Source organism: Lycorma delicatula, chromosome 5 (genome assembly GCF_047948215.1).
Source record: "Lycorma delicatula isolate Av1 chromosome 5, ASM4794821v1, whole genome shotgun sequence".
Lineage (NCBI taxonomy): Eukaryota > Metazoa > Arthropoda > Insecta > Hemiptera > Fulgoridae > Lycorma > Lycorma delicatula.
The window spans coordinates 151994802-152020307 of record NC_134459.1 but is presented as its reverse complement, the minus strand read 5'-3'; the positions used below and the strand labels follow the sequence as shown (position 1 = coordinate 152020307).

At 29.2% G+C, this 25506-nt stretch overlaps 1 protein-coding gene across 5 annotated transcripts in view; it reads left to right on the top strand.

Annotated features, from left to right (window-relative positions):
- LOC142325497 (uncharacterized) overlaps window positions 1–25506 on the top strand; it is a 384074-nt gene that overhangs the window by 166345 nt on the left and 192223 nt on the right. Inside the window, exon 4 of one of the 5 annotated variants that reach the window (XM_075367340.1) lies at window positions 3592–3763. The exons of the other annotated variants lie outside the window; for them this stretch is intronic. The gene's annotated coding sequence lies outside the window, so the exon portion shown is untranslated. The remainder of the gene's footprint in view (window positions 1–3591; window positions 3764–25506) is intronic. 5 annotated transcript variants of the gene reach the window in all.

The following is a 25506-nucleotide window of genomic DNA, read 5'->3' as shown; positions in this document are numbered from 1 at the left end:
ATAAAATATTAAAAAACTGAACATTACTAAACTTCACAAAATTTAACCTTTTCCTTCTTCCCTTTTTCCATTCTTCCCTTCTTCCCCTTTTCCCTTTTTTCTTTTTTCCATTTTTCGCAAAAATATTTCTTTTGAAGTAACTAATGTATATTCTGAATACGAGCCAAATCGGACCATAAATGCAATTTTTCCAAATATCTCAACCCCCAGCGCCATCTAGCGGGTCCAATTTTTGCAGAGATATTTCTTTCTATATAAGTAACACATATTCTGAATATGAGCCAAATCGGGCCTTAAATGCAGTTTTTCCAAATATATCTACCCCCAGTGCCAGCTAGCGGGTCCAAATTAATTCAGAAACCTTCGCGGACGTGCGCAGAACTCACCAACGTTTCATCGCAATATCGGATGAATGGTATACGGACGCATACGAGACAAACAAATATGCAAACATTCTTTTTTTATAAATATAAGATATGGTTAATCCTTTTTTTTTTTAAAAAAAAAAAAAGAAGCTATCCATACGAAAAAAAGCCGTTCATAGGAAACGTAAAGGCTAAAAACCTGAGTCTTGATAAATATAACAAAAGTGATGTAGAGAAACTACTAATTATGTTCTCATCCAGTGTAAGCTAATACTCTCTGGAACGTGTAAAATGAGTAGATCTACTGCTTTTCTTTACCATAGGTTTTTCCAACTAATTATCTTCATTCTGCATGCAAAAATACATTGTATCTGAATGACATACGAGGTGTGATCAAAAAATACGGTGAATAATTTTTTATTAAAAAAAATAATAAGGTTACATAGAATTCGATTTAATCTCCTTCAAAGTACTGTCCTTGGCTAGCAATGCACTTATCCCAACGTTGACTCCATGACTGGCATTCCTGGAAGGCGTCTTTCGGAAGGGCTTTCAGTTGCTCGGTCATGGCCCTCTCAATGTCAGCAATGGTGTCAAAACGTTTTCCTTTAAGCACAGTTTTAATTTTTGGAAAGAACCAAAAGTCGCATGGTCCAGTGAGTATGGCGGATGTGGACAGACAGGAACACTTTTTTCGGCCAAAAACTCGCGAATGAGAAGCGAGGTGTGATATGGCGCGTTGTCGTGGTGAAGAAGGAGGCCATCGGTCCATTTTTCTGGTCGCTTTCTTCGTACGTCGTTTCGCAAACGTTGCAGTACACCCTTATAAAATTCAGATTTTACAGTTGTTCCCCTTGGAACGAACTCTGATCGCACTATGCCCTCACTATCGAAAAAACAACGAGCATGACCTTGATGTTGGATTTTGACTGACGTGCCTTTTTAGGGCGAGGAGATGAACTGGTTTTCAATTGGGAACTCTGCATTTTGGTCTCAGGGTCATGGCCATAGATCCAACTTTCATCTCCAGTTACAATTTTGGCCATGAAGTCTGGATCTGCATGAAGACGACCCTTCAACTCCGTACAAATTGACACACGATTTTCCTTCTGTTCATCACTCAAAAGTCTGGGAACAAATTTTGCATTCACTCGTCTCATTTGCAATTCATTAGTTAGCTTTGAACGGATCAGTACGAGATGTTAAGGTCTTCCGATAGCTCTCGAATAGTCATTCGCCTGTTTGAACGAACCATTGTTTCCACTTTTTGCAGATTTTCAACTGTTTTTGAGGTTACTGGACGTCCCGCACGCTGCTCGTCTTCAACAGACTCATTTCCGTTTTTAAATCGGTCATACCAGTTATTCACAGTCTTCAAAGTTACCACATTATCGCCGTACACCGATTCTAACATTTTGTGAGCTTCTTTGGCACTCTTTTGCAACTTAAAACAAAACTTAATGTTAATGGGTTGTTCAAAATCCATGTTGCGCGACAGACACGATAAACACCACCTCACTCTAGCGGCTCTGGCAGCTGACTGGCAAGCTCGAACGTGTTACAACTGCCTGTCTCAGTTGATCACGCTATTGGACAAATTACAGCATATGGATGTAGCGTCGGCAGTTGCCGCTATAAAAATTCATTCACCGTATTTTTTTATCACACCTCGTAAATCTACCTTATAAAAACTCATTACTAAGCAATGATAACTATTAATGGAAAGTAAGAAGGTATCCAAGTTTTCTACCTAAAATTATTTATTTAGCCCACCGGGTTAATCTGTTGGTTAACTCGTCGTTTTAAATCACTTGTTTTACAGGTTAATTTTTATTCGAAGTTTCTAAAAATTAAGTCCTAGTAAATTTTATTGCTTTTATACGGGTTTAGATGGTGGATGCCGGTGTACTTTGATGGATGTGGTACAATTAACAACACGTCTCAGGAATGGTCAGCCTGAGTCTGTATAAGACTATACCACATTTACATGTCATCCATATCATTCTCATCTCACTGGGCATGAGGGGGTTGCTTATTGTTCTTTAGTTGAACAGATTTCAAAGTACACATTAAGAAACAAAATTATTTTTAAAAAAAGGAAAAGTTCTAATTTGTAAAAAGTAAGAATTGAACAGTCATAAAAAATCGTACTAGTTGAATTAAAAGCCACCTTCTTTTTTAAAATCATTAAAAAAATTTCCTTCCAACAGATATTTTGGTTCAATTTAAATTCGGTTGTTTAAAAATTATTTAAATATATTTTTTGCAGTTTCTTTTAAGGCTTATATATAATTAAAAACTAATTTTGTTAATCCTGATATATTGGTTCTTCTTCTTTTTCGTCTTCTTAAAAAAATTCTCATTTTATAATCAACTTGTTAAAAGAAGGTGCATGGTGGTAAAATTTAGTAGCTTGACTTCTTTGAAAATAGGTCAGGAGAAACTTTTTGTTTGTTCCTTCTAAGGATACAACATAATATATAAAAGAAAATCACGTATAAATGTACGTTAAATAATACAGAATCTGCCAAATTAGAAAAAAGTGTATATTTGTTTATTACAAAAAGGAAGTGTTCAGTTAAGTCAATAAAATTTTATACAACTTCCGGGCATCATAGCCAAATTATTTCCAATATCGTGAGAGAGTAAAGCGAGTTGCTTCCTATGTTACAGTTACAGTTTATTTCAAGAGCTTTCTATTTTACTTGTCTGTATCACGTTTTACTCTTAATTTAATGGTTTACAGGTTTGTAATTAAAAGTATTGTATTTGTTGTCATTATTTCTTTTGTTTTTTTTTTTAAGAAAGGAAATGTAAAAATATGCATAATGATATTAAAATACATTTGTTTTTATTTTTGATTATATAAAATAAAATATAGTTTTATTTCAGTCATTACTGCTATTGTTTCTGTAATAAAAATTACAATATGAAAATATATTACATAATAAAAGTCTATGGTGTTCTTTTTAATCAAAGGTAGAACATCAGGAATCACATTATATAGTATATTTATTGACCGAGTTGATTCGGGCGTGACTTACAGTATCAGCTTCATAATTTTATTAATAAGAAACTACTTCAGTAAACTAACCGTACCGTTTTAGATTTTGTAGGCTAGACCGGCGAATTAACCAAACTAAGAAAAATGAGCAAGAACAATGTTTCATATTGATTTTTTTGTTGGTTTTATACTGAATATTTTTGTTTTTTTTTATAATGAAAGAGCGGGCACCAACAGCTATGGCCATCAGCCTGGCGGAAATTGGTAGCGCATGAAAATATGACATGCCTAATCAGGAGGATTCAAACCTGGGACTTCCGCACAAAAATGCCGAGACGATACCTACTCAGCCATGGAAGTCGACTATTGTTGCATTCATTTAAAATATAAATAGGTCAGTCATTTTTATATTTATTTATTTTTTTAATTTTATTTCCTAATGTATACGTTGTAATCTGTACAATTGCTGAACAATAAGCAACCCCCCACCCCCGGCGCGATGAGATGAGTATGATACGTATGATATGAAAATGAGGTTTAATCTTGTACAAACTTAGGTCGACCATTCATAAGACGTGTAAGAAATTGAACCCTCACCACCAAAGTACACCGGTATCCGCTGTCTAGTATACAAATCGTATAAAAGCAAATAACGTTTACTAGGATTTGAACTTCAGAACCTTCGACTTCGAAAATCAGCTATTAAACAACTGATCTGCCACGTCGACTTAACTACTAGATCAGATTGATGGACTATTAATATATATATACTCGTAAATCAAACAGATTTACAAATTAATAACAAATGAGTTCATAAAGAGATTAAGAATTCGTCTGCCAGTTTGGTTTGTATTTTAAATGGCCATACGTATATAAACACATGTTATACGAGTAAAAACTTTAATAGTCACAAAAATAAGAGAAATTATCAGCAATAAAAGAATTTTTTTATCGTAATGAATTGCCTGTTAAAAAACCTCAACACCTACAGATCTTTTTCATTTATTTAATATTTCTTTTGCATATATATTAAATAATCCGGGGAGATTAGCCAAACTTAAAGGGCTGTAAAGGACATTAAATTAAACAAAACAGTTTATCTGGCTTCATTATCCTGTTTTTACTAGCTTCACTAATAGAATTTAACATAATTTATAATAATTTCTATTATTAGTAAAAATAAAAGTTTGCAAAATTGTCAAATAATATGAATCTGATTTTTGTCATCCAATTTAACAATCTCGGCTGTTTTCAACAAAAGTATGTCATTTTAATCATAACAAACGGGTTAATGCTTTATCTAATAAAACATAAATTGATAAAACTAATATTTACGGCGCTACTAATAATTAAATTTAATGTTTGCCATTTTGGAATTTCTAAAAGTAAATTTTCAGTCTTATTTATTTTGTCGTAGATGTAATCGGGAACATGTACAGAATGTTGTTTTAAAACGCAACCAATAAAAGCAACCCAATTTAAAGAAAAATAATGTGCTGTATTTAGTGCGATTCGGTATAAATATTACAATGTTTGAGCAAAACAATATTGAGATCAAGTTTTTTTATCGTAAATATTAATAAAAATGTCTACCATTTTCATTTCAAAACGGTTACCCTCTTTTTCATATTCCGTGCAACCTTTCGAAGTGCACCTCGTTCAGTGTCCCGTAATTCTTGATTTATTTTCGCTTTCAGTTTTCAGTGGTGTGTGGATTATTTTTGAATATACAACCTTTTAGATATACTGAGAGAAAAAATCTACCTGATAAAGATCAGGTGACTTAAGTGACCGTAAACCCGTTGATATTACTTTTTCACCAAAGAAATTTCTCAAAGATTCATTGTTTTTAATAACAGTTCACAAAAAAGAAATAAAAAATTATTTGAGCTGATTGTAAAACAACAATAGGTAATGGTGCTAACCTCTTCATGTGAAATTATTGTATTAACTTTTCTTAAAAAATATTTTGCTTTGGGTTGCGTTTTAAAACAACATCCAGTACATCAAATTTAATAAAAATATCTCAATATATTCTTAAGATTCATATTTTTATTAAAAAAAACACCAAATGGTAGACAAAGGGAAAATGAAGCGAGATAAGGAATTTGTTTTTTCTTTTATTTTGATTATTCTAATTTAGTTTCAAGTTTGTCCTACACCTCCCGGGATACTGTTTACTGTATATAAATTACTTTTTCGTGGAAATTGTACATAACCATAGATTTTAACGGAAAACAACAAATCCTGAAAATCAGTTTACAAAAAAGATACTATTCGTTTATTTTGATTGTTAAATTATCATCAGTCGACAATGAGAAAATAGGATTTTTTTAAAATGAAAAAAATGAAATGTAGATATTATAATAATAAGTATTAATTTGAAAAAAAAAATCAATAACATTATAAAACAAATATTTCTAAAAACATTTATAGAATACTTTTTTTTTTGCTGTATAACAAAAATTTACAATCGGTTTCTCCTGACAAAATCATAAGTAAATAATATGTTAAAATATCACATGAGAAAGGGCCACTACATGATGACTCTCCACGAAAAACAATAAAAGATTACAACTGAAATATCCATGTTAATAAACAAAACATAGTAACAACTAAGATCCAGTAAACACTCATTGTTATAAGCATTGCTGGCTTCTATGACTTTTCCAATGTATGGACCACATGTATCAAACACATTTTAGTTCGCACGCGATGTTTTTTATCAGATAGCTGATTCTCATCCACGTATGAATACAGGTAGATAAACTAACGAATGAAAAATTAAACGTAGACATAAATAAAGGGCAAGGGACTGTCCAAGTTCTGCGATAAGTAGGGAGAAATAAACTCCCGTCAACTTTGCATTCCATAAATAAAGGCTGACAAAATAAGCGAATGTAAATAAATGCAAGGTAAGAACTCGACAAATATCATTAAAACAACAGTAAATAGATAGCAACAGTGAAAACAAAAAATAATGATAGAAACAGGTATACAAGGTACAAAAAAAATCTCGAAAAAAACATGAAAATAAAGTGACTTCAACGACCATCACTAAGGTTCAGCACGCGAACACTTTTCAATCGTGTAATGTCCTCACCGTTGTCTAGCAGGTTCAAAGCAAGAGGATTTACATGTTTGTTTAGCCTAACCTTGTATTTAGAACTGAAACGGTCAATCATCCCGAACGTACGGAATCCCCAGGTATTCATGTATGGAGTAAAAGTAAAAATAAAAACAACTTATAAACAAGATACGTTTTGGACAATACAGGTCAGTTAATCCCAGTTAAAATAATTTTTCTTACTTCTTCGGTCATTGTTCGTATTTTTTTATCTTATAAATATCTTTAGAAGTATTAATTTTATACTATTTCATAAATACTATTTATTTATTAAGTAATGTATATTATTATTTCTTTGTTAACATTTATTTATTTTTTTAATATGTTTCTTCGTTATCTACCGATTACGATTATTTCACAATCATAATGACCGTGTAGTTTTAATTTTAAGTTGATTTCTTTGTAAACGACTTTTGAGTGCTTTTCAGTTTTTCAAATTATTTCTTAAGCAACGCTCTTTCTTTATAATTAGAAATTTTATAAGTAAATGGAAGACCGATTAACTGATATGAAAGATGAGACCGCTGATGTAAGTGTTTCGTTTTAGAAACTAACAAGAGTTGGACTGTAATTTTTTATAGTGATAAATATGATTGATTAACAGATAGATTAATCTTCTTTTCTTTTTTTTTTGTTTTAAAAGATAATATCAAATTTTATGTTTCATTTAATCAACTATCTTTACTTGTAGAATTATCTGCTACGTTATAAGATCGTAAAATTATTGATTTTATGAAAACCGGTTATGCGATAAAATTGTTCGTAATATCTGATTGTATCAGTTACTTGTAAATCATCGTGCTATATATTAAATACGAACGTATCGCAGTAAATTGATAACTAGTCAAAAAATAAATTCTAAACCGGGTTGCCGGTATAAAGCTATATGATATTGTTTTGTTAGAAAACATATATTTCATATTTCTCAGTTGAGAAATCGTTTAACGGATATTTATATATCGTTTGCTTTCAGAGAGCGTTTAAGAATATAAGACTGTAAAGGGAACAACTTTTTTCTGAAAAACATCTGTTATAATTTGAATTTTAAGTCCGTACTCAAGCGCCTGTTATTCGTAAATATTTAGCTGTTACTCAAAAAAATACTAATGTTATTAATAACAACTGGATGGCATATTGTTCTTAAGGATTGATTTTAAGGACCTACTTTCATTTTTCAGTTACGGAGCCCGTATAGAAGGTCTGTTTAACTGATACTAATTAGTTAACGTAGTAGTATCAACAGGAAATTCTGGTCATAAAGGATGTTTATGTCATCAGAGTATGTGGATGTTAGTGTCATTCTATAGTAGGCATATCGGCAGAGTAAATGTTATACGATAGAGGGGTGATAAAACTGAGCCCCGGGTTAAGGCCATCATCAGTGGAAAGAATATGTAGCAGAGAATATATTGTTTTCTCGGATAGAAAAAATAATCTACTAAAGGTTATTAATATTTTTATACTTGAAATTGAAATCAGTTTAATTAAATCCTTCTAATTTCGTGATTTAAAATTTCGTTAAAATCTATTGCTTCTCAAAATTTTCATATCGAATCAGAGATATTCAGGTCGATTAAGAATTCTGTTCATTATTAAAGCTGCTTTAAAACTTATACGTTTACGTATTATAATTGTTATTATTCTAAAATCTAGTTTCTCTTTTTTTACTTCTTTGTGCAAAGTAAGGAAAGAATATTGTGATCGCGAAACATTTTGGTTTTCATATTTCATCGGAAATATTCATTTTGACCATCCCTGAAGCCCATTTTAACTAGTTTCTGCTTGACGTTTGTACTTAATAACGTATGTGTGTATGTATCTCGCATAACTCAAAAACGATTAGCCGTAGAATGTTGAAATTTTGAATTTAGCACTATGTAACGTCTAGTTGTGCACCTCCCTTTTTGATTGCAATCGAAATTAAAATTAAAATTTTATTTAATGAAATAGTTGGATCTTAAAGGGAAGGCACATCGATTCGAATCAAGACTTCATCTATTTTGTTTTTTTTTAACTTTTATTTTATTTATTCTTTTTAACTTTTCTTTTTTTAATTTAAATATATTGATTTATTAATTATTTACCCGGGATTATAAAAACAAAATTACAATAAATCATAATTCAGCGATTATAAAAAAAAATTATTAGTTCATAAAATATTAAAAATGTGTAAATGTAATTTAATAGGCAAATATTACATACGTTTATATTTTTTGGTGAAACATCTGATTATTTAATATTAATTGAAAATTATAATTTAAAATCGTATTATTTTTGGATTTTCTTAGCAAATTCTTATAAAAATTGTATATTTATTAAAAAAAAATCATTTATTTAATTATTTGGCAGAAAATTAAAATACATTTTTGAATTTTATTCAATTTTAAGTGATTTTTGAATTTTTTTTCACTTGTGCATAACATGCACAAGATTTCTGGTGTGTATTTCAGATTTCTTGTGTGTCGTATAAATAAAAGTTAATAATAATTAAACTATTCCCTTTAGTGAACTCCTGTATACTGGTTACAAATATTAATTTTGACCTTACGGTGTAGAATAATCAGTTTTTATTATTGGATTAATTGGTAAACAATTTATTTAAAGAGTAATCCTCAGACTTTTACTCTATCCTAATATTTCAGGCAAGATTGTTGAATTTAGTAATTGTATAATTAGTTGATGTTCATTAAAACTAATATTTTAGCAATTGTGTAACTGTCCACTTTTATTAAAGAATTGGAGGATCATATCTCACTTTCAAATGAGACAAGTTTAAATGAAGTCCAGCAAGACTGTGTATATGTAATTTAATATACCTGCAAGGAAGTCATGTGGTGTCCACATCAATTTTTTTTTGTTAAAAAAGTATTATCATTTCTTTTAAAATACTTCAAAGAGATTTAACCTTTAGTATTATTCGATTTAAAAAAGTGTGCCTACTACTTTTCAGATTGTTATTAAATAGCATATTCTTTAATTTACTTATTTATTCACTAATTGACCTTTACGTGTAAATTAATTTATTATTGTCCATCCTTCCTTCTTTATGGTGTATGGTTGTTCATAATTTTTCGAATATTTCATCCGTGATTTATTTAAAATAACCATATATTATTAATAAATAGTTTTGAATAATGTTTCTTATGTTTTTAATAAACTTCAAATATGATTAGCTTCCAAAATAATTCTATATTTTACATTGTAAATATATTATTAACTTATTTTATATTGATTTTCCTATATTAGTTTAATGTTTGTATGTTTTATTTATATTTGCATTACTTTTTAGTTTTTATTTTTTGGTTTTGTATGTTTTTTTTCCACGTATATTAAAGAAGTTTGATTAATTGAGTATTACTTTTATGAAATTTTGAAACATAATCTTTTATAATTTAGTAAGATGTAATACTTACGTTTTATTTATAATTCGTTTCAAATAGACAATTAATCAGTCTTTAAATCTTTAAAACATGAAATTAAGTTTTATAATCATGACTTCCTTGTAACTTATCAGATCTTAAATAATAATAATAATATTTGAAATTCTATTGCTTAACTATAAATATAATAAATTTGATTATTCTGTTTCAGTAATAGTGAAATCGATTTTATTAAATAACATTTTATAACACGCTTAAATGGTTTTTTGTAAATATTTGTTTTTTTTTTGCTTTTTTAAGAAAATCACTCAATCGAATTTCAGTTGTTAAATGCTCGTTAAAAATATCTACTTTATTTTACAGTATTACAGGTTATGCTGTATTTTAAACTTAAAGAAAATAAAAAATTGACAGGAATTACATAAAAATCTGTACATATTATTATAAAAAACCACATTTTTATTTTTGCAAACAAAGATTTTCTATTAGGATCAACATGTTTCATTATTATTTTTCAATTCCTTTTTGAAAAATAATTATACACTTTAGCAAAACCTAATTAATCTACGGCTTTTTCTTCGAAGTTTCGAGAGAAAAACGTACTGTTTTGCGGCATTTTTAGACGTACAACAGGCCTTCGACAAGGTTTGGTTACCTCGTTTACTCTTCAAACTAGAATCTTGTCTTCCTCAACCTTATTATTTGATTCTGTAAAGTTACTTAGATGGTCGCTTCTTGCAGGCTAAGTATAATCTAGATCTCTCTAACTTCTTTGAAAATGGCTCGGGAGTCTTGCAGGGCTCGATATTGGGACCGTTTTTATTCCTGTTGTATACTGCCGACGTTCTTTGCCAAGAATCTGTTACAATTTGCATCGTATGGGGATGGTACGGCGATCTTAGCAGTTGACCGAGACTGTAGCCTCGAAGAAGCTTCAATCGGCGTTGGATGCAGTCAGTACATGGCTGTACAAGTGGAAGATTAAAGTCAATTCGGCGAAATCTACCCACGTTATCTTTACGACTAGGAGAGGACTGCCCTTCTCCAGTCTACTTAAAAAATATTGAAATTCCTCATAAAACTAGTGTGAGATACCTTGGTTTACACCTAGGTCGATTTATGACACGGAGAAGTCATGTACTGGAGAAGAAGAACCACATTGACCAAAAATTCAAGCGTATGCATTGGCTAATGGTAGGGCTCTCAGTTGTTTATTTCAAACAAGACCTTCTGTATAAGACCTTTTTTTTAAATCGATATGGGCGTATAGGATTTGGCTCCGGAGGACGACTGGTGACAGCATTATTAAAGCGATCCAAAGGTATCGATTCCACAGTCGATCAATTGGTATCTATCAATATCTTGTTCTGTGAACGAGATATTTAGAATATTGCGAGAGATATTTAGTCCTTTAAACCTTCCGACCGCCTTGTTTCGTCAGGAGTTCTGAAATATATGAACATTAGGGGATCCCGTGTTTTCAGGATGAGATTGATCGTTTCAGTTTTAAATGCATGGTTAGGCTAAATAGACATGTAAATTCCTTTGCTTTGAACTGCTAAACAACGAATTTCCTTACTGTTTTTTTTTTTTAATATAGAAATTTTAGCATTTGTTTTTTTTCGTAGTTATATACAAGATTAAGCATCCCTAAATAGAAATTAGATACGTAAATTAAATTAAGGAACACTAATATAAAAATTCATTTAATTAAAAATAGCAACTAAAAATTCTTTTAATATACTAAAATAAAAATCAAATCAAATAAACGATTTTTTTTAAATGAATTTAAAATACTTATTTCTTACTTATTATATTTATAGTTCCGAAATTAAAAATGTATTGTAAAATTTAAGATTTTTGATTCGATTCCTAAAAAAAAGAAAAATTTGTAAATTTTTACCGGTGAGTTTATGTAACAATATTTTCCATCTTTAGGTTCTCGTGTTAAGCAAGAGTTTTTAAACCTTACCTCCTTGTTACACGGTTACATAATTAATGGATGGCTCAGTAACACCTTTTCAGCTATTATGTTTCTCTTATTTAAAAAATAAATTCTACCTTATTAAAGCTTTAATCCAGTTGTAAAAGTTAATTCAGTATTATTTAATGTATATTATACAAATAATATCCTTTGAAATTAAACAACCTTTTTGTTAGTGGTATCTTAACATCATTTTTTTGGTAAATGGGTTGTATATTTCTTACAAAGCAACCGAAATTTCTTAAATTATAGGGTAGGCTATTATCCCTAATAATCTACAGTATTTTCTTTTATTAAGTATATAAATTGACAATCATATCTTTTTTTTTTTAATTTGAAAATGGGTGGAACATTCTTTCCCCAATTTTCTTCTATATTGTAATTATACATTTTGTTAAATAATTTAGAAACAATCTCCTTTTCGTTACTTATGCGTTATTTATACATTTAATACACTCTTCTTAAATACGGCAATTAAAATTGTGTATTTTCCGTTAATATAATATTATTATAGCATTTTTATAATTCCTGTGGATTGTATTTCTGTACCTTATCGAGGCCTTTTCGAGGATTACCTTATTCGAGGATTATCGAGGCCTTTTCAAAAGGACTGTTTACATTATAGATTTAAAATCAATATAAACTAAAGTATTAAAAATTCAATTATAACAAAAAGTAAATACAAAGCGTTCGGAAAGATGCTGTGCGCTGGAATTATGGAACTGTAATGACGAAAGCGTAATAACAATGAATGGCATGGATGAATTCCTAGGCAAGAACTACCACATGAAAATAAACAAGAATAAAACGAAAGTAATAAAATGCAGTAGAAATAATTTAGATGGACCAATGAATATAAAAAATCGGACGAGGAAAGATTATAGAGGTAAAAGAATTTTGTTATTTGGGAAGTAGAATTACTAAAGATGGAGAAGCAGGAACGATATAAAATGACGAATAGCACAAGCGAAACGAGTTTTCAGCCAGAAATATAATTTGCTTACATAAAAAAATTAATTTAAACATCAGGAAAGCATTTCTGAAAGTATATATTTGGAGTGTTGCTTTATATGGTAGTGAAATTTAGACGATCGGAGTACCTGAAAAAAAAAAGATTAGAAGCTTTTGAAATGTGATGCTATAGAGGAATGTTAAAAATCAGACGGGTGGATAAAATGACAAATGAAGAGGTGTTATGGCAAATCGATGAAGAAAGAAGCATATGGAAAAGTATAGCTAAAAGAAGAGACAGATTTATTGGCCACATCATAAGGCATCTTGGAATAGTCTTTTTGATATTGGGAGGGACAAGTAGATGGAAAAAATTGTGCAGACAGGCAACGTTTGGAAAATGTAAAACAAATTTTTGAGGATGTAGGATATAGGGGGTATCCCGAAATGAAACGACTGGCTCTAGATAGGGAATCTTGGAGAGCCGTATCAAACCAGTCAAATGACGACAAAAGAATGACGAAACTTTCTTAATTATTACCTTATATTTTTATTTCATTATTTTATAGAAACAGATGTTAAAATAACTGGAATAGTTTATAAAAAGTGTTAAAAATGATCTCCCAACATCAATACCACGCTGCACACGTTTCAGTCTTTTTTCAAACACTCTAACTAGCTGATATTATGGGATGTCGTACTTATTTCGTTATTGCGGTTTTTGGTTCATCAATCGTGCGTGGTCTGTTGTCATACACTATTTATTTCGCTGCCCCCCATAGAAAGTAATCGGGAGGAGTCAGATCGAGAGATCGTGCAGGCCGTTGACTTTGATCTTTTGGCCGTAGCTTCCAAAATATCAAGCAACTCCGTTCGTTTAGTTTCGGTGGTCTTCCACTTCGACCAGCGTCTTTAACAGAGCTTGTTGCCCAAACTTATTCAGTAAGAGTTCGAACTGCATTCCGGTGAAGAACACGAGCATTTTGAATCTTTTCAGAAAACCTGTGCTTCACTAAATCAGTATACTTGTCACCTTCACTAATGATGTGTTTAACGAAAGAAATACGTTCCTCTACCGAAAGAACCGTTACGTTTCTCACAACTATTGAGTTCGATAAACGAAACGAAACGAAGCACGTCCAATCATTACTCGACAACTGACGTCTTGGTTTAATACTGAGCAACGCCCAACGAACCACAGGCCAGCCAACCTAACACCGAAAGAACAGAATGCACCACATAATTCGGAAAGTCGCTTTCCGAATTACACAGCGACTTTCCGAACGCACTATATTTTTCCCTAACAAAGAGTTATTTTGGAGAACTGTGGTTTATTAAAAAAATGTTCAAAGCTTTAAACATTTATGATTTATGTTGAGGTTAACAAAGTTTATAATATGACTTCATTTTTTTTTTAATAAGGTTCCAAATTAAAGAACACTTTATTCAGAAGTGTAATATTTGGAAACAGAGATGAACATAAAATAGAAGTAATTAAATGTATTGAAAAGAAAAATAACGAGGTCAAAAAACTATATTTATGTACAATAAAATTACAAAGAATGAACGAAATAAGTAACATATTACAAATATAACTAGTACAAACAGGATGAGGTTTTATTTAGAAACGTTGGAAAGTTATATCAGGTTAAAGTAGAATTTTTTAAACTGAGGCCAAACAATCTTTGAAAGGATACAATCTTTAAGACTAATCTGAGAAGAGAAAAATTCTTGTAGCTAATTTTCACTGGATAATGGACAACTGTAGGTTGATAGCTCATAGAAATTAAAGGAATCAGAGTTGTTATAGCAATTTAATTGTAATTGGAAAGGTAAAAGTTAGAAACGTAAGAGGAAGAAGAACTGTATTAACGGGTAACTGATGATGTAATATAGATCCTCATAAAATGCTTAGCAAAAAGTTGAAGGAATGGAGGAATGCGTCGAACCAGTTCATTACAACAAAAAATAATGACAAATAATTAACATCATTATACCGTTTTACCTACCAGAATAAATAATAATAAAAACCTAATTAAATTTATTTTTGTTACTTTCTTTTTCTTTTTATCCTTAAAAGAATTGTGTCAAGTATCCTGATTATTGTACCTTTAAAATAATTCTAAAGTTAGAATAGCCGGTCTCCATGGCGGAGTCTCGGCCTTTTATACAGAGGTTCCGGTTTCGAATCCCGATCAGGCGTGGTATTTTTCATACGCTACCAAATCTCCATTTCATATTCCCAAGCACAAGATTTGAGCTTATATGGTAAATTAATAAAAAACAATTATGAAGATAAATAATCAGGATGTAAGGAGTGGAATGATGAGCAGATCAAATCGTTAGTACAAGATATTCCAAAAAAAGATAATTTGAATCTAATAATTGTTTTACTTATTTAACGGAAAATTTAAGTAATAATTAAGAACTAACTCTTATAGTAAATTTTTTCTAGCCGACACATGGTCACAATGCATGTCAGTATATTATAATATATCTATGGTGTTATGTTGTTGCTGATGTGTCAAGTTATGTATGTATATAATGTATAATGTAACGCATTGTAATTGCAATATCGTGGTGTATAATATGCATACATATAAAGCGGGGATAGGAATTACATCGGAGAGTTTAGCCCCATTCACATGTAGACAGGAAGTCTTGTATTAACTAAGATCTTGGTTATTGTTCACGTGTGATAAAAAAAAAAATTAATTACGTCTGATGAAAAAAAAAACTTAACAAACAATGCGTTAAACAATCCAAATATTATACTTACATATTTCAGACGTCTAATTATTTACAAGTAATCTATAATTATGGTTTTCTTGTTATAGAAGTTAAATATAGAATTCTTAATGAAGGAACTGCTGTTTAATTTATGCAGAATTCATAAGTATAATGGTCTCACGAGGAATAAAGATTATCAGAGATTTATCAGTTATAAAGATAACAGTTAGTATAATAATTGTAAAATTTAGTATATTAAATGCGCATCTGAAAAGTCGCCGTTGCGAAACCCGGCGTATTTTATTTACAAAAAATTAAATTAATATGTTTGTAATTTGTTCTAAAATATCAAATCTGTTCCTACAAATTTCTATTTAGGTTTTCTTAAAAGAGTTTTTGAAAACCATAGCGTTACTGGTGTTCTTTAGCAGAATACCATTTTTTTGCTCGTGAAAAAAAAATTGTGATTTTAATTAGATGATATTGATTTTATCTATTTTTGAAGACTTAAAAATATATTTTAACTTTTTTCTGGCGCAGATTTTAATTTACAATCGATTCCAATTTACCGGAACCAACCAAATAAATTTAAATACAAAAAAAGTGGTGGTGGTGAGGGGTTTCCACTGAAATTTCTCAAAGATCGGTATATGTATACATACGTATTTTATACATTGTACATAAATACATATATTAAACGTAAATAAGTACAAAGTTGAATCCAAAAAACATTGATAAAGTTCCCAAATTAAAAAGAAAATAAAACACCAAAAAATAGTTTTATCAATCACAAGGAATAACTAATCAAACAAAGAAACAGTGAAACAATTCAAAGAACCAAGAATATTAAGTGGCGAAACGAAATGAAGAATTTTGACGATGCACAACACCTTAGGGTAGCTTATTCACGTCAAATTTCGGGGAACTTACTGATCTAATACAGATATGCAGTCGCTTTAGGCTCCTAACATCCTCGCCGTTATCCAGGAGGTAAACCGCGAGCGAGTTCATATATTTATTCACTCTAATTTTATATCTTGTGCCAAATTACCGTACCTCCTCTCGAACAGTTGGATATCCTATATAATCGTGTATTTCAGTGTTTTTCTCAAACCAAAGCGCTTCTGTTATATTTCTCAATAGTTTGTTCTGGAATCGCTGCACTACTTCGATGTTACTCTCGATTATCGTATCCCACAGGTCCAAATCGGTTTTAGGATCGTTGAGTACACAAATTTTAACCGACTGCTTTCCTCTATGCTATTTTTTCTGTTTATCAAAAACCAGAAATACCGTAAATCATTTTATATATATTTACACATAAACACACAACACAATATATTTGTGGTTATGCTATAATACACATTATAAAACAAATGTAACGTGTTCTTAACAACAGATTAAAACTGGGCTATATAACATATATATTGTGTAATAATTAAATGTTCCTCAGAAAAACGTTATGCAAAAAGGTATGAAAAGAACATTTTAAAAAACTTCTGCTTCCGTATTTGTATGTTTGTCTGTAAGTAAAATATACCTTTGTATGTACATATATATATATGTATGTGTGTAGTATGTATCTGCATGCGCGCGCGCTCGCGTTTGTATGTTTGAAATGTTGTTACCGAAATATTTTTAAATAGAATGATACAAATCATTCCCAACAATGACGTAGCCATCTTAAAAATTACAAGCATCCCATATCAGGTTTACTACAAAAAATTAGTGGAAAAGTGGTTTCTTCTTGCCTTCTTTATGTAAACACACACACACGCACACACACACATATATATATACACACATATACGGTAGCACTTATTAGCTTTTTTTTTCCCTCTACTCCCCTGGACCGGACCGACTTGATTGTGTTACACCACCCAGGGGAGTGTCCGTTACTCTAATTAGCCCTCCCCACCTACCGGCAATATACCGGCATGGCAGATCGGGCTAACCGGTGGCTCTTTTGAGGTTTCTTTCATTTTTGTCCTTTATGGCACCACATCATACCTCAATGCCGTGGTGGGCCCATGGATCTTTTCATATTTTTTATTCCTACCAAACACACTCAAGGAGTCCTCAGTAAATCATTGAAACCTCTCACTTGTCCACCCCACCTAACAAACTAGTACCCCATATTTCTTTCATCTATGTTCTTTTGCTTTAAAACTGTTCTTATGTAATCAGCAACCTTTTTCCATTTTACCTTACTATCAAGCATATAGTCAACTGTTTCCTTCGGCGTTTTCCCTCTAATACCTGCATACTGCCTTAACTCCTGCCATTTGTGGCACCTCAAAATGGTATGCTCAACATCATCTTGTTCTACACAGTACATACACATAGGCTGATCTCTTTTGGCAATTATATGAAGATATGCATTGAAACAACCATGCCCTGTTAAAAATTGTGTAACATAATAATCCATTTCACCGTGACACTTATTAGCTTACCAAGCCCTAATGAAACTACGTATGATATTCATTCCTAGAAGTGATGAACCTTTATTCTGTTTACAGTAGGTATTCGTTATATAATTGTATTTGCTGTATTTTCTTAAACAAAACTTTGATTAGTGATTCTTGTATCTTAAATGTTTTATGTACATCAATATAAATCAGATTCTATGAGAATTGCAATCGGAACAGTTTTTTTTAACAATTTTATTTAAAATTTTGTATAATTTTTGCCACATAAATAAATATCGCCGAGTTGTTTCAGTAAATTAAACAAGATATACAGAATTAATTCTCTAAAATCTGATTTAGCGTAATAAAATATACGGTTTTATTCGTTTAATTGTTTAATAAAGTATTAAATTTCTTTTATAAATCTATTTTGATGTACTGCATTATCAAAAATTTGATTTTTCGGCGCGTGAAAATTTTTTTGTCTCTTACTTTTTCCACGAGTCATTTTTATTATAAATTATATTAATAAAAAATAAAAATAAATAAAAGGTTAACTTTTTCCTTAATTATAACTTTGTTATTTCTACCGGATAAGGATTGATTTTTCGCTTCACGGTTCAAAAATTATAGTTAAAAAAACACTGAAATGTGAAATAAAGAGATGGATGTGTGTCGGGATAGCGTAATGGTTAAACACTACTAGTCCTGTACAAGATTGATAAATGGAGATCTTCAATGTTTAAAATTTAACACACTAGTGCTTCAGTTTTTCTAACTGATCATAGTCTGTAGTCAGATTTTACTTAAAAAAAGAAAAAATCGTCTGGTGATTCTAGACTATAATTCACAGTATATTACGTACATAGCTTCACGAATAAGGGACGTAATTATCTACAATTTAAAAATAAATAAAGCGCTCTAGTTAAATCATACACTTTCAGGTTATTGTACTACTAAATCACGAGCTAGAATATCAAAGTAATATGTTTTGCGTTGTGAGAAAAGGAAAAAGTAAAACATATAGCATATATTAGCATAATATTATTATCTAACAGGTCATCAAGGACTTCGATATTGTTTTTTTAGTTCATAATATATCGCATAAAACTAGATAATTAAGTTCTGTCGCTTTTAAGTAGATGCCAGTTGTAAGGATATTTAATATTTTTTTCACACGAGTACGTATTTGTTTATGACAACATTAATTTTTTTTCTTTATACTAGTTATCCCAGTTTTCTTATGATTGTGACACATATAAAACACCCGAGATACTATTTTTCTTTCTTTGAAAGTAATGATTCTAATTATAAACGTAGTCCTTGTAATAAACAGAATGAAAATATCACTTTTGGGCTATAAGGATACTTGAATTTCTAAAAGCTTGGCTTAGAGAAAAAGACAAAATTTCTCTAGTAAACCCGGATAGATTCTTAATAATTTAAGGAATGGTTTACCTATTCAAAATATGATGGAAACTACGCGGCTATCATTTGTTAACCGGTAGGTGTTTGCTCATGATGAGAAAAAAATTGGTTGATAGCTCCACAACGTTTAGCCAAGGACACAAAAAAAATATGTATATATATCTAATATAAATAATAAATAAAACTTATATTAATATAAATATATATATATATAAATATAATATATATATATATATATATATATATATATTTATATTAATATAATTTAATATAAATTAAATTATATTAATAATATAATTATTATTTAGATGGTCGGTCGGTTATTATTTAGATGCAACACAGTCATTCAGTCGGCCCTGTAAATTAAATTCCAATGATAGATATCGATCGGCAACATAGAGTTTAAAGTTAAATAAAATTTACGCTACCTTAGATTTAAACGTGTATCCTGTAACATCATAGCTAAGGTGACGTAACGGTAATAATAGTAAGCGCGATCCATCGATATATTAATGAGAAAGTAACTCTTTATTTTCGTTCAATAAAATAACTATATTTTCGATTTTGTGTAAGCTACGTAATTTAATTTAAAATAATAGATTTTAAATAAGTTTTTAATTATTATATTTAGACAATTCCAAATAATTACACTAGGAAAATAATGATTTTAGTTTTTTTAATTTTATTTACTTTTATTATATTACAAAAATAAATACCATTGATAATTCAATTAATCATTATAGAATTGATCATTTTTTTATTAATTGCTTAATTTATTTATGATCAGTATTTGTTTTTTTATAAAAAAACTTATCTAAAAATAAATTTCATTAATATTTAACAATTTGAAATTCCATTCTCGTGATAAATATTTCATATTTATCTTGTATTTTTAAACTAAATCAAGTAACCTGTAAATCCTGTTTATTAATTTTAATTAAATATTTCCCACAAGTTTAGATGGTCAATGACACAAGTTTAATCCATATAAGTTATGATTTTTTTTTTTATTAGCAAAATTTTACGTGTTCATCAATGTTATAAGTTATTATGCTCCTTATTTGTAAAAAATAAGAAAGAAGTAGTTTTTTTGCCACAAACAAATTATTATAAATGATTATTTGTTTGTAATTTATTCAGGTGACCTAATTTTTAAAATATTTGTTATTTATTTATTTGTATAATTAATAATAGATAATATAAACGAGTTAATTTACTCAGAAAAAGTAGTCAAATATATTTCTCTCTCTGTTAAACTAAATTTCCGGTAAACCATCGAAAAAATGTTTATAAGTAGATTGTAATAGTCTGCTTTATTAAATGAATCTTACAATTTACCTCTTGCCAATAATTTAAAATAATTGTTTTTAAAATGTTATTTCTTTTATTAAAAACACGAAATTTTTTTTATTCGGTATATAATATAATGTAAAGTATATTATATATTATTATATGTAAAATCCGGAAGTGACTATTTATCACTTACCGTAATGCCTTAAGCTAACTAATTTTAACCGGTGACTTGACATGAGACATAATTAACTATTAAAACGGTAAAGCATGTTCGATTAATAGCTGATTTCAGGCACATTCAAGGAATAAAGTGGTTTCTCATTGTTTTCTACAGCGAGTATAATAAATTGTGTTTTACATCAGTGTAAGAAGCCTTTCACAAATAATCTTTGTATGAAGCCGTTACTTGATGAAAATCCGTATTGAAAAAAGAGAATAAACCAAATATGTTATTGTGATTTTCAGAAAATTATTTAAGAAATCACAATGGCCGATTCGGTCCACAGTGTCTTCCTCAGATGTTACGAATAGAATACTAAAGCTAAAAGTACATACGACGGAAAAGATAAATTATAAAATCAAAAGAGATAAAATGGTCAAAAATCAAGAGCAAAATAGGGAATGTAATGTAAACATGTATCGATATTTTATCTCTTTTGGTTTTTATATTTACCTTTTATGTTGTATGTACTTGTAGTTTTAGTATTCTGTTTGTAATATTTGAGGAAGAGTACTGTGTACCGAAACAGCTGTTGTGATTTTTTTTTAATATTTTTGTGAAATCAGATAAATTATGTTTGTTTTCTTTTGAAAAGCCTTTGTGTTGTAATGCAAGTATCATTAAAAAAAATCAGTATTAAAAGAATCTTAACTCTGTTCACCTCTAGGTTTGACCGTATACTAAACATCATTAATGTTAGAAAAAAAATTGTAATAAGTTTGTTTTGTAACAAACCACATATGTTTTATAACATCAAGAAAAATCGATGTAATCCTTTCGTCTCTTTAATAATTTAGGAATAAATGATTATATGAATAATAGATGTCCTATGAAACATCCTGTAGCAAAAATTATACCCTCATATAAATACACCGGTGTAAAGTATCGGGCTCTCCATTAAATATTTACATCATTTCTATGTTTTTTTTTGTCTTTCTCTTCAAATTTCCATCCTTAGGAATCCGTATTTTTTTCTAGAAGGTAATTCTTTATTAAAAATAAAATAATAATTTAGATCTTCCCTGATTCAAATTTAAATAATTTAATGTATTTCTTCTTTTTTTTAATTACAAATAATGTAAACTTTAGTTCCACGGTTTTCTTTTTTTAAGGAGAAACCCACAACTGCCTACAATTACCTTATGTTCTTGTAGAAGTCAAACGGTTCGATTCAAATTATAGACAGTGGTTAGATAATCATGTGAATTTTCTAGCAGTTAATCTCTGACACAACAGCGAAGATGTCCGGCAATTGAAACGCCTACATGGAGGACCATAAAATGACTTCGATATTACCGATACAACAGAGCTAGGTATTACAGGTTTATTTGAATTATATGATTCTTTTCGATTAATTTTTTCTTTTTCTTATTCTACTCCGGTTTATAAATTAGGTGTTCGGCTATACCACTTGTATTAATAATATTAAGAAACGGCGGCTGTGTATAACAGTTGCACATATTCCTGGCTAATTCGTTAACTTTGATTCCTAATTTCATTTTCTTAGCGTCTGCTTCAGACATTTTTACAACTTTATCATCTTGGTCTTCAACTAGTATTCTGACACTTCTTGGCACACTGCGACATTTTTGACGTAATTTATCTTTTTCAATCGGAATGATTTTTTTATCAGTATACTTATTTTTTGTTTTCTTTTTTATATGATTATGTTTAACAGTACCATTATGAATAATTTCTTCAACATTTGTACTCGACGTTAAATCAGTACTATTTTTACCGTTTGAAGGCGTCGAATTAACTGTTTAATTTCTTCAATCTTCCAGAAATTCTCGAGCGTAGTTGAGAGATTTTCATGAGTGTTATAAACAAGAAAAGATGTAACAATATTGTTGCCCGTAATGTTTTAAGGAAAGCAACCAGTAAGTATATATCCTAATTTAGTTTCCTGAATAATAGAATTCTTGGAATTTTCCAAGCAAGGTGACTCAAATAGAATTGAGCTCCAATCAGTATGTCAATCTTATATGCTATGTTGAACTTGGGATCTGCTAAAAATATCATAAAAAATTATATATATAATGTGATATATATCATAAAAAATGATACATGTGCTGGACTTCTGAGTGAAGCTGGTTTAGTATCAGGTAAGTGATGAGCATCTTTCTATGCCTTGATTAAGAACTTGCCTCTTTCCACTTATCTCCATGAACTTGTTTTGTTACCATTTGTTTCTCTTTGTCTATTGTTTAATGATGTTATAATTTTTTTTTTGTTTCTCCATTAGACCTTTGTCAACTCTTGTACCTATGTGGTCTTATTCAGTACGACTGTGTTTATATATGAACTTTATATATATATATATATACGTGTGTGTGTGTGTGTGTGTGTGTATGTACTTTATTTATATCTTTAAGTATATATATACGTTTTATTAAGATTGTCCGTCGGAAACCCCTAATCATGTGCTTTTTGTAATACGATTTACTTGCCCTTCCTTATTCCGAACCGATTCTAAATAAACAAATTGTCCAACAAAAAAAGTACTTTTAGAAAGAATCTTAAGAATTTTAGAAATTCTTTTTAAATCTGATAATGAATTATGTTTAATTTCTCTGAAAGTAATGATGTTAATTATAAGTCATGGTTGTAGTTCATGTAAAGCCGTACGTCATATGTCATGGTTATGGTAGAGCCATAAGTTATGGTTAACAGTGACGGTGAACGAAGAAATGAAGAAGGCAATATAATAAAATGTTACTTCGCTCCTCACCATTCCTGGTGTGCCTAGTACGAAAAGGTTCTTATTTTTGAAAATAGGTATGATTTATTTTCAAGAGTGACTAATGGCAATTTGTCCATAATCATCGATTGAAATATTTAAAGTAACCGATGCATATCGATTATAAGAAAATTTTATTTTCAATTTTTCCGTCAACTAGTTTTCAAATTTTTGGGTTATCAACCGAAGTTTATAAATATCTTGTATGTATATATATATATATTGTGTCATTTTTTAATTTTTTTACAAAGTAACTTGTGTTTAGATATCATATTTTATTAATTCAAAGTTATTTTGTTTAGGTTGTAAACAAGGAAATAAAATGACATCTTATACAAATAATATATCATACCTTAAACAAAAAGTTTTTGGAGGCATATAACTTATTAGATAACAGTATTAATTTTAGTTTTTCTTAAAAATAGCTACTTAAATAAAGGTCTGTTTGTTTGAAAAACCTACTAATAAATTCTTACTACCTAGTCTAAAATTAATTTAAAATTACATTTTTTACAGTTAATATAACATTTACTTAATTTATAACAAACTATTTTACATTATTTTCTATTTATGCTTTAAGTAACGGGTAAGTTTAATCTAAATAAAAAATAGAAATATTATTTTTATTTTCTTTTATTACGTAATAATATTAGGTCTATATTAAAGAAATTATTATCGTGGAATAAATATGAAGTGAAAGAATTCCGACGATACAAAGTAGATATTCTTAGGATCTCATCACGGGCTGGTTGCTGTCGCTTAGGTACCGAAAGGTTGGATAATAAGAGGTGTAAAAAAAAACTTGTGTTGAGAACACTGGAACGCTGGAGGAATGACCAGAGAAAGAGGAAAAGAGACGGTGTGTGAAAGAAGTAGTGAAAGAATGAGATCCAGTGATGGGAAAAGAGAGATAAACAGATAGATTCACTTCGTAATCAAAGTAAAGCTTATACTAAAATACAGAGTAGAATAATATGTACCTTCTTCAAAGTAAGACGCATTTTTATTTATCCTTTTTTATAAAGAAAGAAAATAACGTAGATTAATTTAGAATGATTTGATTCAATAATAAAAAAAGGTAAGAAACAGAAAAAGCAAAATTTTCATTCTGTCATTATAAATAATCTCAAGATTTATAAAAGTTGTTTCTTTAAAAAACATTACGAGAAATAAAATAAAATGACATCATTACAGCTTTAATAATATGAATTCTGATGTATTTTATTTAATAATATTTTTAAAATGTAATTCTATTCTATACATGTATATATATATATATATATATATATATATATATATATATATATATATATATATATATATATATATATATATATATATATATATATATATATATATATATATATATAAGAAATTAAGGATATTTTCCATTCTAAAAATAGAAAAGTATAAATCTGTTCTCTACTTCTTTAAAGGTTACAGTCCTTTATTAAATATTAAAATTTGTGAGAAAGATATTAATTTTTTTGAAATGAATGTTTTTACTTCTATTATTTTTTTAATTTTATCAATTATTCTGCCAATCTCAAAATACTTATATTATTTTTTATCGTTCAGAATCAAATTTAAGACTGTATTTTTAAAAATCAAAATAAAGTTCGAGTAAGATTTTCGTTTTAAATAAGATTTTTTTTTTTTATTTGATGGAAATTTTTTTTTTAAGTTATTATTATTCAAGCCTATACTATTTTCAAAAAAATCATATCTCCAGTTACAACACGATATTATTCTCTAATAACTGTCCAATTCTGAGATAACGACGTAAAGGTTTAATCCCAACAAATCCAAATAATGTGGATACTAAAATCGCATGAAAAATAGTTTATACAAATTTTATAGTTAAATGATTAAAAAA